The sequence below is a fragment of the Symphalangus syndactylus genome, chromosome 2 (genome assembly GCF_028878055.3).
Source record: "Symphalangus syndactylus isolate Jambi chromosome 2, NHGRI_mSymSyn1-v2.1_pri, whole genome shotgun sequence".
In the NCBI taxonomy this organism is placed as follows: Eukaryota; Metazoa; Chordata; class Mammalia; order Primates; family Hylobatidae; genus Symphalangus; species Symphalangus syndactylus.
Window position 1 is genome coordinate 72,379,475 of NC_072424.2, and position 15,496 is coordinate 72,394,970.

The 15,496-nt window shown below is 31.3% G+C and overlaps 1 long non-coding RNA gene across 1 annotated transcript in view; it reads right to left on the bottom strand.

Annotated features, from left to right (window-relative positions):
- Positions 1–898: 898 nt before the first annotated feature.
- Positions 899–15,496, bottom strand: part of LOC129470986 (uncharacterized) — an 81,430-nt gene continuing 66,832 nt past the window's right edge. Inside the window, exons 6-8 of the long non-coding RNA XR_008653455.2 lie at positions 12,289–12,433; positions 4,366–4,464; positions 899–1,000 (exon numbers count right to left, since the gene is read on the bottom strand). This is a non-coding gene — a long non-coding RNA (uncharacterized lncRNA). The remainder of the gene's footprint in view (positions 1,001–4,365; positions 4,465–12,288; positions 12,434–15,496) is intronic.

Genomic DNA, 15,496 nt, shown 5'->3' on the forward strand with positions numbered 1-15,496 from the left:
TAAAAATGATAAAACTTCAGAAAATAAAATGTCAGTGTTGAATCAAAAAATTTAAAAAATAAAAATTTTGCTTAAATCTCCCACTTTCAATTTGTGGACATGGGAGTAACATTTACTTAAAAAGCTGTGTGAGATTGTGATTATCTGAAACACCATGTATGAGGTATGACACTCAGTAGATAAAACACCAATGGCAATTTTTACTCAAGGATGAAAAGGCTCGATTATATTTTACATGCTATAGATATAAAACTAAATTCATTGATTTAATTCTGATTAATTTTGCTTACAATAAAATTTCTTACATGATAATTTAAATGGAGTATACAGAGTAGTTTATTGGTTCAAATTATTTATTATATTTTAAATTTCCCATAAATCATGTTTCTCCAGCCTAGATTTCTTTTAAGTGACATTTAAAAAAAAATCCCAATTAAAATATAATGACATTAAAATGCATGTTATCATAAAACAAACAATTCAGATATGTTTCTTTCTTTTTTTAAAGATGGTAAGGCAGACTTTATTTTGGAAGGGGGTATATGGCCTATTGCAAGGGCCCAGGGACTGTTGCAATGGGATCTTACAGTGGGTAAGAAAGATTGAAATCAAGTCTCAGGAAAGTTTCCTTAGATGCTTGGTGACATTACAAACAACAGACAGCTATCTAGCATTCCTTTTTTACAGGGTACTATAGAAAAACAAGAAAAGGAAATATATTGTTATATTAACAGCAAGACCTTGGAGTGAAAGCCCTTTCACTGCATATTTAGAAGAGCAACTAGTAAAATTTGCTTTTACAAAATGGATACACAACAACATAAATTAAGGCTATGACTTCTTAATTAAATGAATGAATGCTTTAATTCATTTAGTTATTTACAAATGCATTTCTTAAGTGGTGATTGCTCTTAGGTTTTCTTGTGTCCATTGTTAATTTCATTTAAAGGTGGTGTATCTTTGCATTCAAAAAATGATAAATTATTATCTTCAACAGAATCTAAGAACAAAAGGTAGAAGAATAAGCCAGTAGATAGACATTTTGGAAGAGAAACGGAACTTAACATGGATAAGTTTCATTTAAGCCAAGAAGAGGAAATCGTGCTGACAATCAAACTTTTAAACCTCCTTGATTTTTTTTTTAATCAAGTACCTGGAATAGAAAAGATCCCATCTCAATGGTTTTACATATTTCACCTTCCTTTTAGCTGTTAGGATTTTTTTGAAAACTCATCTGTTTATCATTCATGACTTCAAAGCCATAAACTAAATCTTCAGCCGCTGGGGAAATCCTTCAAAAACCATGATTCACTTTTAAAAAGTGCATTCATGCACTGAAATTTATTTTTCTCTATTTGTTCTATTATATTGGATACTATTTGTACAGTTAATAGGCAATGGAAATAGAACTTTGCTTATATTATTTATTAATCTTGAATACATCTGTCTACTATAAACAAAGGCCAATTTGACTGCAGTTTCAGAGGTTAGCGTTTTGGTGAGCAAATGCCTTCTAATAGAAACATCCATTGCAAGTACTGAAGTTAAATAAAATTTGCCAGAATCTACATTTTCGATTTTATACTGATGGTAGTTTATTTGACTTGAATTTAAATAATTTTTTCATTCAGTTTTTTTACTCAGAATGTATCAATCAGATTGGATTTGATCCAACATTTTGTTGTTGTTTTCTTATGAGAGTAACAGTAGTTGTGTCCTGGTGTTTCAGTCACTTAAAATGGGGAGGTAGTGTACAATCCACTATTTTCACTATATATGATCATATATGATCCCCTTGTTTCTGTAACAAATACTTTATTATATATTAATTTAAAATAATAACAGATTCCAGAGAGTGAATCGTAGAAGAGAAGTTGACTAAAGATAATAATAGTAATATTACAATTCCTAGAAATCTCTTCAGTGCTTTTAACAATTTAATTCTTAGAAAAGTTCTTTAAGACATCTTTGGCATCAAAATGTAATCTTTGCATTATTTTATGAGTCTACTTTGGTCAGAGATTACATCAACCACAAAGCATTTATACTAATATATACCTGGGTGTAAATAGCCAGAGTTAAAAAAAAAATCAAGTAGTAGTTGATTTGGTGGATACTTTTTCAGAAATAAAAATGTATTTTTCTTATGAACTGTAAATGAAAAGGGAAGAGTTGCATAGATGCCTGTCAGTATCATATTCCTCAGTGTTGCAGGCACTTTTCCTGATTTGATAAGGTGAAGTAAATATGCAAATTAATGTCAACCTTATTTTTTGTTTTGTTAATTGCTACACACTCTGAAACGGAATGTTACTGAGAGTAAATCACGACTTTTAAAATAAGTGTTAGGACATTTATTATTTCAATTACCATATGTAAGCAACCTAATAAAAATATTAGCATAATCCCCTAATGCAGCTTTCATCATCTCTTTAGATTTACTTGCTATGCTATCAGTCAGTTATGAATGGAAATCAGAAATAGTTTAAGTAAATTAAGCAAAAATTACTTTGAATGCCTACTGATTTTCTGCTCTGACATATACAGATCTTATCAACTATTCAAAACTGAAGTGCTTTAGCATTATCTTACATTGCTCTTATAATTAACAAGGTTGATACAAAGGACATGGTTGTAAGAAATACATTTTCAACATATTTAAACATAACATTATATATAATTACTGACTCCTCAGATAAATGCAAATCAGTAAGGAATGAAGGAATACTCAGCAGGTCTATTCTAGGCTCCTTTTGTGAACCCCTAGCATAAAGGTAAATTACTGTACTTTATTATACAGTTATCCTACAGAACTCAAGGAAATGTGTTTTTAATGCATTAAACATCTCGTTTGAGCCTTTTATCCCACATGCGTTTTATTTTGCCTTTCTGTACCTTACTGCCCTTTTGTCCTGTTTCGACATTTGTCTAAAGGATTTGTCCTCCTCCTGATGGGTCTAACATTCTCCCCATGGAACCCTAAATTTCTATATGGGACCTCGCATTTCCTACTTCTGAGCAATCCAGTAATGCTACATCAACCTCCCAAGGGAATCAACAATTTGGTGACTTTTATCAATACTTTGCTTTCATTGTGCTCTAATCTTATGAATATACTTTATCTCACTCAATGTTTTATTTTATTTGCAGATGATAAATATAATAATTGCATTATGTACTATGGTGCTACAAAAACTATCCCTAAGGGTTCTGAAATCCACCAGTTTATATGAGCTAGCTATTTTTGAAAAGAAAATGATTCAGAACTTTCCAGGGAATTGTAATATATAATCAATTCAAATAAATAAAAATGAAGTTAATTTATAACAGATTGTGTCAAGTTGTGTTATACAATCTCTTTGATTTAGGATAAGGTATTTCTTTTTAAACATAATCCATTCATCTTCACTGTTGAAATACATGGATGAAAATAGATTACACTCACATAAAATTAATTGTTTAGTCACACCCTGTAATGGTTTGAATCATGTCCCCTAAAATTTCATGGCCAGCCAGAACCTCAAAATGTGTCATTATTTGGAAATAGGCTATTTGAAGATGTAATTATTTAATATGAGGTCATACTGAATTAGGTGGGCCCTAATGTTCTTAAAAAAGGAGAGAACACATTTGGACACATGCACACAGTAAAGGCCATGTGTAGACAAAGGCAGAGGTTGGAGTAATGCTGCCACAAACCAAGGAAGGCCTGGTCTACCAGAAGCTGGAAGAGGCTATGAAAGATTCTTTCCTAAAGATTTCTGAGAGTAAATGACCTTTCTGATACATTGGTGTTAGACTCCCAGCCTCCAGAAGAGTGAGAGAATAAATATTTGTTGCTTTAAGCCATCCAGTGTGTGGTAATTTGTTACAGTAATGTTAGGAAGCTAATACACATTAATAAGATCTAGCTTAAGGGGAAAAATTGGTGAGAAAAAAATAAAAAAAAAAGAAGTGTATTGAAAAAGTTATTTATCAGTAACTTGGATGATAATTTTAGGAAATAAACTCATATTAAGCTATAAAATTGTGACAATTTAGGGATTTTTTTAAAAGAAAGAAAAATAATAGAAATATAGTATGATGAAAACAGAATGGGTTTTATTTAGAAAATGTACAGACCAAATAATATTACTCAAATGTAACTTCTCTATAGTCTTAAATGAATTATCAAGTTGGGATATAAATATCCCAACATTCATATACTTAAAGTGTTTAGAAAATATAGTGATTTTTTTCTCAATAATTATAAGATTTATTATTGATTGTTGTCATTTTGATATTTGATTGACAGTTTTACTATGATGTTCCAAGTTGTAATTTTTTTTTGATTTTATCCACCTGGTGGTTTCTGGAAATACTTACCCTGTTTTTGGATGTCATTTATTACTACTATATTAAGAATTCTGACTAGTATCTCTTCAAACATTATTTCTTCTGTCTTCCCAATTTCACTTCTGAAACCTGAATTAAATACAAATTATATGCTTTTGTTATGTCCTGTATATTTTTCAATATCTTTTTCTGTATCTTTCAGTCTTTTCTTCTTTTCATGCTTTGACCTGGATATTTTCTACTGACCTCTTTCAGTTCACTTATCCTTTCTAACTCTGTTTTTAATTTGCCGTTAAGTCTATTATGTTCTTAATTTTCACTAATATATTTCAGTGGTAGATATTTTAAAGTTGATAATTTTCTAATAAAATTTCTCTCTAAGTATCTACTTTCTTTATTGTTATCACAGTTATTTTAAGACTGTGACAGAGAATCAGAGAACTCTGCTTTTCTGATTACCTGTGTTGTGTTTCTACGTTCGGTTTTCACTATCTTGATTTTTAATCAATTGATACTGTCTCTGATCAGACCAGCCAATTTTTTATTTGCTACAGATATCTGTGTATAAAATTGTGTGACAAATATTTTATGTTTCTGCAAAAATGATTGACTCTTATTCTGGCAGGCAGTCCTGTAAAGGCAAATCACCCCACTCAAGTCAGGGATTGAGGTGATTTGAGGCTGGATTTTAATGTTTGTGAGGTCGGCTTCTCTCTGATTTGTGATGATTCTTAGGGTGTTAGACTTACCTCAGGGGTCTCAATAAATAAATAAATAAATAAATAAATATAAAAAAATAAAAAAGGTGTTTATTTTGTTTCTGCACCTTAATAGACTCTAAAATCCAATCTTTGTTTAACATCATAAGTCTGCCAAGTGCTCTGGTTGGTAATTAGCTTCTCAGATGTCACTTTTACATGAGCACATGACGCCTTGCCAGCTAGGTTTTGGAGTGTACTTATTTATAGGTACACTTTTCAATAATACCATGGTCTCATGGTCACTCAAGTCTGGTTGCCGTGATTACTCAAATTAATTTAAAAGGATGCACTTTTATACAAATTTTGTTTTTCTTCAGGAGAATCCTTCTAAATGTAAGCTGATGCAAGGTAGCTTTTCATATCTGGAAGCAGAAATTACATTAAGAAAATGCATACCTAGACTAAGAATAAGGAGTTTCTTAAATTTTGCAGGAAACTTTTTATTTTTTTGTCAAAGAAAAACTGCAATTTACCTGTGACTAACCATATGAATGAACTTAAATCAGAAACTATGTTTCTTACCATTAGGTCATAGAGATATCTGAGTATTTCTCCTAAGTTAAAAGAAAAATTTCCAGAAGTATAAGTTCTCTTGGTCTTTGTTTTTGGTTTCATAATAAATGGAATCATTCACCAGTCATCATGAGGTTGACTGCTTTTGAATGGAAAAAATGGTCACTAAAAATGGTCCAAATGAAAAACTGCCTTTATCATGTACTAAATTTGCATTTAGGTTTTAAACTATCTCTATTTTTATTGTCAAATAACTAAACTTGGACATACATAACATGCTATTTTAAAATAAAGTTTTAATTTAATTTTCAGAAATTAATGAAAATAAATCATACATTTCTGCAAATCATACACAGGGAAATGTAAGTCTTCTCTCACTGCATCCTCTCCACTATTTTCAGCCATATTTTTCTTATGCAGTGTCCATTATATTTACCAATTTATTGTGTATCCTCTTAACCATGGCCATCTAGTCTCAAAGATTGTTCTATTTAAATGTTTATGGAATACTAGTATTTTTAACTGCTGCATGGTATTCCATTCAATCTCTATTTATGTCATTTTTGACTAAGTTATTTTTGGTGATTTTCTAATATAAACAATGACTATCCTAATATATACATTATTGCCCACATAGTTATTTCTGTATAATAAATTTTAGATGAAGTCTTATTTAATCAATTGATATATGACATCAGATTCTTTTAATTTCTATAGTTTTTGATATGATCAAACGTATACAGGAAATCACATCTTTTATTAGCATTTTTGTAATTCCTGTGCAATTCTTCTTTCATATCACTTTCAGAATTGGCTTACGATGCTTTGTAAAATAGAAACACTTATTTAAATTTTGATTCAGATTATTTTCATTAATACAATAAGTTTTTTTTTAATGGTGAGTCTTCTATCCAGACTCTTAATAAGCCTCTTCATTTACTCTCTTTTTTTTTAATTGTCCTTCTATAAAGTTCCATACTTTTTTCCTTATTGGTCTTCTCATTTCACTTTAGATATTATAATTTATTTTGTAGTCATTGTGACTGTAAACTTTTTTTCATTACTTTTTCTTACTGGTTAAGGATGGCATATAGAGAAGAAAATGTGTTTTATATGATAGTCTTGTAGCCAAATACCTTGCTGACATCTCTTATTGTTCTCATGGATAGCCTATTTAGATGATACTATCTTCTGCAAATATCAACAGTATTATCTTTTCTTTTACAATGTTTATACATTTCCGATTTTTTGTCATTTGTTTTAAACATTGGTTTGGACCTCAGTACATCTTCTTAATTTTTTGTTCTCTATTTTTTTTTAACAGCTTTTTGTAGTATGGCTTACAAAAAAAATGGAATTCACCTGCTTTAAGTAAACAATTCAATACTTTTTAGTAAAATTAGAAAATTGGGCAAACATTCCCAGTATTGAATTTTGAAACATTTCCTTTACCCTAAAAGATCTCTTGTGCCCATTTGCAGTTATTCACCATTCCATTTCCAGCTCTAATAAACAAAAATCTCATATAGTATTGCTTAGTACTAAGTGACTCGTTTGCCAAACTTGCCATTTCTGTAGTTCATGAGAATGGCAGAAATGTTTTATTTTTAAGTGTGATTTGAACAATTAGTTTCTTATCAACTAAGTAAAATGTTTCTTTTTTCATGAATTTACTAAGATATTTTTATTTGAAATTTATTTTTAATTTTGTCAAATGGATTTTCTGAATCAATTCGGATAACACCATTTTTTCTCATTGAATCTAGGTAAGTTTATGAAGAAATTTTCTCAGGTTGAGCTTTATTTGCGTTTTCTTTTTGCCTCTATTTGCACATGAAGTATTTTTTTTCAGATATCTATATTAATTATTCATTGCTGCACAACAAATTCAGTAGTCTACAAAAACAATAATCCTTTATTATTTCTCATGCTTTTTGTGAGTACAGAATTTGGTAGCATTTAAGTTCAGTAGTTCTGGCTCAGCATCTCTCAAAAGTTGCTGACTAGAGATGTAGTCATCTGAACTGTGGAGCTGGAGGATCCTGTTCAAAGGGGGTTTATTCACAGGCCTGGCAATTAAGGTTAGCAAATGGTTTTCTCTTTTCATGAACCTTTGCACAGGACTTCTTGCATCTTCTTACTATACAAAGGATGACTTCCTCCCCAAACTAGCAATGCAAGAAACCTGAGTGAAGACTGCAGCACATTTATGACCTCACCTTGGCAGTAACACACTGTAATTTCTTTCTTATTCTATTGGTCAAATAGGCCAGCCTCAAATGAATGGAGAGACTAAACAAGGGCAAAAATAATATGAGACAAATATCATTGAAATTAAGACTCACAGATCCTAACATATTCTTTTGCTATTGTTAGTGCATAATTTTAACATTTATGATTCTACATGACATTGGGCTATCCTTTTATTTCTTATGGGATGCTTATTAAGATGGTGTTATATCAACCTTACAAAATTACTTTGCTACATTTCTGAATTTTCAGTTTAGTGCAGCATATTTGTTACCTGACAAATTATATAAATCCATCATGAGAACAGGTAATTTAAACCTATGTCTCTCAAACATGGTGAGATCAAACAGAAGAAAACAGAGAGTGATAACAAAGATTAGTTGGAAAATATAATTATCAAGCTGGATAATTATGTATAGAAATCTGCATTTAACAATTAGAAATTAAACTTCACATATTCTCAAAAAGGAACATGCATCAGTTATGATATTAATTAATTAGCTATATTTTATATAGCTCTTACTACAGGCCAGAACATGTTCAGAAGTCTGTACATATATTAGGTCATTTAATTCTCACAAATAACCCATACTTCTACTATACTTCTACTATATTCATTTTACAGAATATATATCTAAAGAAGAGATGATTGAAAGATATATAACTATTAAGTGAACATGATTAGTATTTAAATCTACCATTTTCACTCCAGAATCTGGGGAGTTAGCCAATGCTATATGACCTCTCAAATAGTGACTCTCAACAAATAAATAAATACTTAATGAACTATCCAAAATGGTTTTTGAAAATATAATCAAAGCACAATTATTAAAGAGGATAAAAAAATTTAAAATCGACATTTATTTGAAAAAGCTAAAGATACCCATAAGTAATGTGTGGTTAAAGGAGAGATCATAGTGAAAATCAAAATAATACTATTTGGAATTGAATAGTATATAATAAAACTAAATAGACATTTGCGAAATTGAAAAATACATATATTTGAGATAAATGTATACCCTTAAAACTTATGTTAGAAAGTAAGAACATTGAAATTTAGTAAGTTAAAAGGCCATATTAAGAAGTTAGAAAATCATAAATAGACTAAATACAAAGAAGGATGATTAGATGACAAAAAATTGGAGTCAAATATCAATGAAATAGAAAACCAAGAAGCAATATAGAGGATAAAATTTGTGTGTTTTGGTTGTATTTATAAAGAGGAGAGAAATATAACAACCCACAATATTGGATTTGAATGACACCTATCCTCAAGTAGATGTCTCAGGAAGTGTTGATAGGTGTAGAATTTCATCATTACTTATGCATTGAAAACTGTTTTAAATGGTTAAATAATTTATTTGGGAGAATGTAGCTGTATATAAAATCTTTAGAGCACATTTTCTTGAAGTTCTTTAGAAAATTATTCACTATTGTTGTTTACCCTGTAAATTGGTCTTGGAATGCTAGTATACAATTTTTTGTCATCCAATCTTTTTTCCTGGAAGCTTTGAAGATTTTTGCCTTTGAAAAGTAACAGTTTTATTATTATAGTTCTCAGCATTGATTGTTCAGAGTTAATTTTCCAAAGTATCTGGTGAGCCCTTTCAGTGTGTATATTCAGACTTTGTTGTATTTCTGAAGTGTTGTTTTGCACTATGGTTTTAAATATTAGTTCTGTTTCATTGTTTTGTTTTTTATCAAAGATTCCAAAATAGCGTAAATGTTATTTTTCTATGCAGGTGTTCCATATTCATATTTATTTTTTGACTTGTTAGATCTCTTCCTTCTTAAAACATATTTTCCTATGTTTCTTCAATGTTTCTTACTAAATTTTCATTTGAGTCTTGTCTCCCTTGAGCACAAAGTAATTCACTTTTATTTAGTTGAGTTAAATTTGTCTTCTTCCATTTCTTTCCTAAGTTCTCTTTTATCCCTAAAATTTCCATTCTGCTATTAAATCAATTTTTTCATATACCTTATAGGTTTAAAATATTTATTTGATTTCTGTTATATTTGTTTTCTAAGGTTCATTTTCTTTTCATTAGTTATGAATGTATTTTACTTTGATCATCATTTTAATATCTATATTAAAGTTCTTGACTGTCAATTCTATCATATGGTTATTATCATGGCTGGCATCTGTTGATTGTCTTTTTCTTTGATAGTAGATGGCATTTTCCTGAATCTTCATATATTTAGTAATTTTAGATTATATCTGTAGATAATGAAAACTGCAAATTCTGTTATATTCCTCTGAAGTATTTATTTTTATTTGTCTTTTGTAGAAAATTAACTCATATGTGTTCAAACTGGAAACTCTAGTAGGCTTATAGAAAGTGGCTAACATTGTTTGAATGTTCCTGTTAATTCTTAGTTCAAAGGCCATTAAATAACCAGGATCCACCTTGAAACCATATTTGTGCTCCTCTTCTCTGACTTTCTCCTTTTTGGCTCCTTTATCCTTCTTTAATAGCCTAAAATGTTCAGCCTCCCCTGTCCAGAAACATACTGGGCTTTCTATTACATTTTTAGCTACCCCAAATCGTTGTCTTGGTTGTTGCTGTCAGTGGAAAATACAAGAAAAGAAGGAAAGAGAGAGAGAAGAAGGAAGGAAGGAAGGAAGGAAGGAAGGAAGGAAGGAAGGAAGGAATATTACTGCATACCTGGTTGTTTCCTCTAAGTTTTAACTTCCTTTAAAATTTGCCTGCATTTTCTTATTATATTATATATTTGTTTTAACTTGAGTTTACAGCTGGTATCAACAACATTTATTTATCAGTTTCATACTCTGTAATTACAGAAAAATGCCTCTATGGACTTTTTTTTAAGAAATTGTTTATTCTTTCTGTTCTTCTGAGTGGACAAATCTACTAATTTGTCATTAAACTAATCAACCTATTTTATTTATTGCAATTTTCAGTTTGCTGTTATCCCTTCCAGTAACTTTTCCATTTCAGATATTTTATTTTAGTTCAAAAATTTCTGTTTGGTTCCTTTTGGAGTTTTTCTTTTTTTGCTGAGATTTCTCATCTGTTCACTTATTTGGACTATCATTTTCTTTAAGTCCTTAAACATTTTTACTTAGCTGCATTAAAGTTTTTTCCAGCTACTTAAAATGAATACACCAATTTAAGTCTTTTTCTACTTTTTGTCCATATCTCTTGTTTATGAGATATATTTACCTACTTCTTTGCATGTCAAGTAATTTTGGTTAGGCAGTAGAGATTATATATGGTCTATTATAGATAATCTAGATTTCTTACCCTCTTCTGAAGTGTTTTGATTTTTTTTTTTCCAACAGGTAATAAAGTAGTTTTGGTACTCTTTTCCCTTTAGTTAAAAAATGTTTGGAAAAATTTAGTTAAAAAATCTAAGGAAAATCCCTTAGATTTTGGACATAGTCTTTACTCCAAAAATTGAGCCTCAGTGGAAAGCCTGAGGTGTTTACCAGCTGCCTATAACTTGACAAGTCTCAAACTCACATTTCTGTTACTCCTGCATTGGATAGAGCTTAGATTCCTGGTCAGAAGTTTCAGAATTGCAGCTGACTCATGCTTTCCGGTAAGTCCTTACAAGTATCCCCAACATATACAAAATGCAAGACTCAGTCAAGGATTGGGGTGTACATTGTATGTAGATTTTAGAGTTCCCAATCTGTGTCAGATTCTTTCCCAGGATTTTTCCACTCAATCTCCAGCCACATTGACAATGTTTAAGCCCATGCTCTACTTCCGAAAGAAGGAAGACTGTAGTTTTCTACTTGAGTTCTTGATATTTGTGCAATACTAAATGTGGCACTAAAAGTGCCCTCAGAAGAAAAGTCTGCGAAAAAGGGTATTGCTCAAAGTAGTTTATTTCTTACATGGGCTGAGTCCTTTCCATGTCTATCACAATCTCCTTTTGGCCACTCTCCAGTTTCTTTAGAAAGATGTTTTGTTTTTGTTTTGTTTTCTTTTTCTTTCTGTATTTTCTCAAGCTTTTAAATTAGTATCTGTAGGATAGTTAATCTAATAGAAGCTACTATACCGTTTCTGGAATAAGAACCCTTTCTATTTTATTTTGTATTTATTAACATACATCTGCAAAATAAGTAAACACAAACATAAGGAGCCAGGAAGTATGATAACATATTGCAATAAAGCATATTAAAAATAATGGGACACATTAAAAAGTTGTCATTATAATTGTAGGTCCAAGAGAATTTGTCAATTGATTGGTTGTACATTTGTTTATCAGCTTGAGATTTTATTAATAGGTACACTTTGCCCTTTATATAGATGCTTTTCTGAGTAAACGTTAACTAGAACAATTTCATAACTTGATATTCTGTTGAAATATTCCTACTTCAATGTACCTTGAACTTCTTTTGCTTATAATTGGTTTCATGGACTTTTAGGATCTTAAAATTAGAAGGAACTCTTCTTACCACTTACAGCCCAATCTCCCATCCAGTGCAAGAAATCCTCCGCAATCTCCTTAACAAACAATCATTCGAACTCAGATTGAATACTATCAATGATAGAGTGTTCATTATTCTGCTTTCTCTCAGACACAGATGCAAACACGATATTCTGTGAAAGACACACAATGAAAAAGGACAGGTTCCTCCTTATCCAAATTTCTGCAGTTAGTTAGCTGTATTTGACAACTTAATTTCAATTCTTAGCTAACCAATGTTTTCATCTAAAGGGGCCATGACTCAGGCTAAACAGTTCCAAAACCTCTGAGACGTCAAGCATGAGAACAAGGTTTGAGGTGAAAAAAAAGAAAAGATCCAATTTTTAAACTATTCTTAGTTAAATTTATGTCCAAAGCATACGGTGAGCAGAGTAGAAAGTTTTGTTTTCTAAGCCAACATTTTTTCTCCTCCAGTTACTTGGAGTAAATTAAGCCTGGTTTGCTACTTCTCAAAGCTTCTCTCTGCAAGGACATACTGGCTTTGCTTTAGGCTGAAACAGACAATGAGGCACAGGTTTACAAATGGCACTAAAGACTTTATGTTTGTAGAGCTCACAAAGTCAAATGCTTTCATTTAAAACTGAATACACTACCTTTCATGTTAGGATAATTTGTTACTATTTATCACCTAATGCAAGAGTAATTTCTACACATTCATTCTGTTTCTTAAAAGTAGGCTTAAATACACAAATTTAAACTTCACACACTGACTGTAGGTTTACATATACTATATGTATTTATAAACACTGACAAAAATGATTCAATATCAGTTTGTGGGCTTTTAAAATATACTTTAGTCATGCAAATTTTTGATGACTGTTCTGTCCAAAGGTTTGGTGTCATAAAGCACATAATACAATTTTAAGATGACTAGTTAGTAAGACTCAACTTTGCCACAAATTTCACATGCCTATGGGATATACAACATTACATAATTGCAAATGCTATGATAAATATGGTGGTTTATGGCATGTATATTAAAGTGAAATCTATCTATCTATCTATCATCTATCTATCTATCTATCTATCTATCTATCTATCTATCTATAATGTTATTTTAGGGTACTCCATAGACATGCAATTTAGAATCCATGTTGTTTAGGTATGTTCTTATGTATGTTCCTTTATCTGTGAATTGAAATAGATCAAAGAACCATTGACAGTTCACAGGTTAAAACATCAAAGAAAGAGAAAAAGTGTTGTTTAAGGCTCTTTGGATCTTCTGTCCTAAGTGCATGTCTTTAAATAAAGCTGCCAAAGCTTACAGAGTTATTTATTTAGGGGATATATTGTAACCTGATGAATGTTGGAAAAATAAAATATCGTATTACTTTTTAGAGGTGTTTTTTTTGACAATGCACAAAGGAAGTAGTCCTCCTCTGCTGTTTTAATAAAATAGAAGATTGTGAGATGATTAAATGGCTGAAGACAAAATCTCAGGATCTGATGTTATCAGGAACCAATGAAAAATAGGGAGTTTATGAGCTTGGCAATTTGCTAAGAGAGTAAGCTGAAACTATTATAAAAAGAGGCCACATAGAACTGTAGTTTTATGTGATATTTCAAACCTAACTGAGATATATGGAAGCTAAGAAGCTATTTTAATAGCAAAAAGAAGTGTGTTAAATTTTCTTTTCTGCCATAGCCAAGTGTATGTTTGGTAAATGAGAGCCAGTTGCTACTTATGTAGGAGGAAGTTAAGTTTTGGGTAATGTCCATCTATACACTTAGGAGGTATAATACAAAGAGAAAATCATGAGGTATAAAATTATGATGAGGCAGACAACATTCATAAATATTGAGAAACAGATTCACAATAATTCATAAACAGAAAATGTAGAGCATGGAGAAGAAAGAAAAGTCTGCTTTATTGGAAGCTACACAATAAATAATAATCTCTAATGTTCCATAAACCTATACTTTCTAGAGAGGAAATGCTGAAGAATAAATAAATGAGAGCTGGCTCTGGGAACAAGGTACTCTTTTAAATGGGTGAGCTTCCTGATTTATGGTTGAAATGGTGACTGAATGCCGACTTGGAGAACTAGCATACTCAGCATGTATTCTGGTTCCCCTAAAGTATGATCTTAGAATATTCTGAGAGTAAACTGAGATTTAGCAAATGCTCCAATCATAGCAAAGACACAGAGATACAGAGACAGAGAGACAGAGAAAAATACATGACAGAAAGTTGCGAAAGATCTTTGGCAGGAATCTGGATGACAGGGTGCCAGGATAATTTTTCCATTGTTTTCAGACATTTTTTATCTTATATGAAATAAAAGAGTTATAAGAAAAAATGAACTTTTGTCTGTGAAGATTGTTTAAAGCAAAAGTTTCTGATTTTCAAAGTATACGTCATGATCATAGAGAAACAACCTAGGGTTGATGATTGATTGATTGTGTGAACCCCAAATATCTGAGACAGGCCTTGGTCATTTAACAAAGTTTATCTTGCCAAAGTTAAGGACGCACCTGTGACACAGCCTCAGGATGCCCTGAAGAGACTGAGAACCTACTCCTGAGAGAAAGACATTAATCTCCCTTAAGGACCTAATCACCTCTTAAAGGCATCACCTTCCAATACCACCACATTGGGGACCAAGACTCAACATTAGTTTGATGGGGAAAAAATATATTCAAGCCTAACAGTGTTACTTATTTTTTTTTTTTTTTTTTTTTTGAGACTAAGTCTTGCTCTGTCGCCCAGGCTGGAGTTCAGTGGTCTGATCTCGGCTCACTGCAACATCTGCCTCCTGGGTTCAAGTGAATCTCCTGCCTCAGCCTCCCAAGTAGCTGGGATAACAGGTGCCCATCACTATACCCAGTTAATTTTTGTATTTTTAGTAGAGATAGGGGTTTCACCATGTTGGCCAGGCTGGTCTCGAACTCCTGACCTCAGGTGATCCACCTGGCCTGGTCTCGAATTCTTGACCTCCCAAACTGCTAGGATTACAGACGTGAGGCACTGCACCCAGCTAACAGTGTTAGGTTTGTATGCTTATTAGACATCGAGGTATAAATGTCATGCAGTTGAATATACAAGTCTGGAGTGTAAGTAACAGTTTACAAATCTGTCAAATACTCACCTCTGCCTGGAGGGCTTACTAGAATTCTTTCTGATGTTTTTTCAAAATCACAGTCCCCAAATTTCTAATAATTTTTAAAGAAATTAT